Below are 3,517 nucleotides of genomic sequence, written 5' to 3'. Positions count from 1 at the left end.
AAAAGGCTAGTACATAGTTTACAATTAGGAAGGTTGTGTATCAGGGTTTTATCCTTTCACCATAATTATTCAATCTGTATGCTGAGCAAATAATCTGAGATGCTGGACTGTATGAAGAACGTGACATCAGGATTGAGGGAAGACTCATTAAAAACCTGCAATTTGCAGAAGACAAAACTTTCCTTGCTGAAAGTGAAGAGGACTTAAAGCACTTATTGATGAAGATTAAAGACTGTAGTCTGCAGTATGGATTACACCTCAACCTAAAGAAAAAAATCCTCACAATTGGATCAATAAGCAGCATAACGATAAAGAGAAAACAGATTGATCTTGTCAAAGATTTTATTTTACTTGGAATCACCATCAATCCATGCAAGCAGCAGTGAAGACAGCTTAGTCTTGGACTAAACTCTCCAGTTTAGTCCCAGTTTCAATTTACATATTTATTTTCACATCTCTGTGTGTTTTCTTCTCTTAACTGCTTAACTAACTTTTGCTTTTTGCTCTTAAAGGACTTTCAGCTTCTTATTCCTTGATGTCATATTGCACTGGGCAAATCTGCTGCAAAAGAACTCTGTAAACTGTTGAAGAACAAAGATGTCACTTTGAAGACTAAGGTGTACCTAACCCTTGCCATGACATTTCAGTGGCCTCATATGCATGTGAAAGCTGGACAATGAATAAGGAAGACCAAAGAATAGTTGATGCTTTTGAGTTGTGGTGTTTGCAAAGAATACTGAAAGTACCCTGGCCTGCTAGAAGAACAAATTTGTTAGGCCTGCTAACAAATCTGTCCCAGAAGAAGTACAGCCAGAATGCTCCTTGGAAGTGAGAATGGCCAGACTTTATCTCATCTAGCTTTGTCATGTGGTCACAAGGGACCAGTACCTGGAGAAGGATATCATACTTGGTAAAGTTGAGAGTGAAATAGGGAAAGACCCTCAACAAACAGCCTGATGCAGTACTTTCAAGGACATGCTCAAGAATAATAAGGATTCTGAAGATGGCACAGGATTGGGCACTCTTTCATTCTGTTGGATATTGCATCACTTTGATTCAGAACTGACTCGATGGCACCTAACAACAACAGTTACACTAAAGCCTAGGCCCTCTATTTTAAGCAATAAATTATCAAGAGCTTTCTGAGCCAAATAGCTTTTGATACAGAAAATGACACAAATCAATCTACATAATAGTACATACCTTTGCATATGTATGTAAAATGACACTCATGAAGCTATTAGTGTTAATAATTGCCTTTGGGGTATAAAACTGAGATTAACAGAAAATTGGTGTGAGGGAGACTTTTTTTTTTTTTTTACTTTTTTATTACCTACAAGTGTGTTAGCTACATAATTTAATAACTTATAAATATATTACCCTCTGATACCTGAAGAAAAGAAAATATAGCCTTTAAAGTAAATAACCAAAAAAAACCAAACTCACTGCCATCAAGTCAGATCCCACTGATAGCGACCCCTCCTTGGGTTTCCAAGGCAGGATCACTATGGAAGTAGATTTCCCAAGCTTCCTTCCGAGGAGTGGCTGGTGGGTTTGAAGGGCCAGCCTTCTGGTTAGCAGTCAAATGCTTTTTACAGAGGCTACTATTATTCTGCTGAGTTTTTAGTGAAAGACAATCTATTTTTAACAAAAGCCCATCTCAAACTTATGATTTTCTTTCTTTCTTTCTTTGTCTGTGACTAATAATTAATGCCAGTGTTACTTTGAATTCCTGGAAACTTATCCAGTATGAAATATCAGAATCATTTTAGATTTTACATTTTATCTAAGACTGTAAATCATCATCATCAATACAACTTCTTGTATGATGTGTAATAAGTTCAAGGTTCTATTAACCAGGATAATTTGCTTTGATCAAGATAAATTGAGAAAAGCCAGTCAGTCAATAAGGATTGCAAAAGAAACTCTCCAGTTTAGTCCCAGTTTCAATTTACATATTTATTTTCTAAGCACTGCGTGTTTTCTTCTCTTAACTGCTTAACTGACTTTTGCTTTTTGCTCTTAAAGGACTTTCAGCTTCTTATTCCTTGAGTCTCCATTTTGCTCTTCAGATTGAATATATTTTCTGAATCTGAAACTTTCTTTTCTTTTCTTTTCTTTTCATTTCTAGGCTTTTGCTTGGCTACTTCAACCCTAGTATGTTTGATCCACCTTTGTTCTTGCTGAAAAGAGATCATGTTGAATATTATTCTTTTCTTCATATATGTTAAGCAATATTTTAGTACCATTCAATCTATAATTTCCTTCTGTTGGTTTTCTCTACTTTCTTCTTTGAAAAATTAAATATCTAACTTAAATTAAAAAAAGAGTAAGCTGTGTCTTCATCTTATATTAGACATGATAATTTATGAGGTTGGGTGTCATCTGGGTCACTCAGTCCTAATATTATAATGTAATGTAATGTAATGTAATGTAATGTAATGTATCAATTCTATAAAGAAGTAAACATATCTATGCGTCCATGGTTGTTTTGGTTCTCTAATGGTGCTATAACAGACACACCACAAATGGATGCTTTCAACGAACAGGGTTTTATTCTCTTATAGTTTAGGAGGTTAGAAGTTTGAGTTCAAAGTACCAGCTCAGGGGCTGGGTGAAGGTCCCTCAACCTTGGGCTTCAGCTCTGCCTCCTGGTCCAGGCTCACTAGAGCTGGAGGTGTTTTCTGACTAACACAGCTGCTGCCTGTTGAGGCTGACAAACCCAAGTTTGACAAGTAAACTGGCACAGTCCAAAGATTAGCAGGCAATACAACAGGCCACTAGTTCAAGTCCAGAAACAATCCCAAGATCAACAGGCAACATTCCAGGCAACTAAGATGACGACTCAACCAAATGCAGGATGCAGATATGCTAAAAGCTCAAGACTTTTCTCAGAGCTTCTTCTGATACACTAACTGGAAGCAGGCCACATTTCAAAGGCAGTGACTTAGCTGTTCACAGCACATTGTACCATTGTGCTGATTACCAATCTCATCATGGGAAATAACTACATCCAGCTGTACAATCACTCAAAACTATGGCCCAGCCAAGTTGACACACAACCTTAACTACCACAGTGGTACTAAAATTATATATATATTTGACCTTACTTTTAGTGTAAAAATTTTAGTGTACTTTTCAGTGTAAAAATGCACTGAAGCCAAATTAATAACATATGAAGAAACAAACAAACAAAAAAAAACACTGAATTTACCAAGCATCATTTTTCAAGAAAAAAATATGTGTTACAAAGCATTCCATCAATTTATTTTAACAAAGTTAAAATGTAAAGTAAAAAAATGATAAGTGTATCTAAGCTGTCCATTTATGCTCTCACTGTAAATTTTATCCTTAAAGGTTATAGTTCTACTGTTCTTGTACCATTTTCTATTGTGATAATAATTAAAAGACATTTTATAATAAATGTTTACTTAATTAATATGTTATAGCATCCTACTTTAATAAAGACTGCATAAATGACCTTGATAGTATACTGACTCCTCACTTATCCACTATC

The sequence above is a fragment of the Orycteropus afer genome, unplaced genomic scaffold, assembly GCF_000298275.1.
Source record: "Orycteropus afer afer isolate SDZICR_OR568_19922 unplaced genomic scaffold, OryAfe1.0 scaffold00391, whole genome shotgun sequence".
In the NCBI taxonomy this organism is placed as follows: Eukaryota; Metazoa; Chordata; class Mammalia; order Tubulidentata; family Orycteropodidae; genus Orycteropus; species Orycteropus afer.
The sequence above is the reverse complement of the archived record's forward strand: the minus strand, read 5'-3'. Positions refer to the sequence as shown.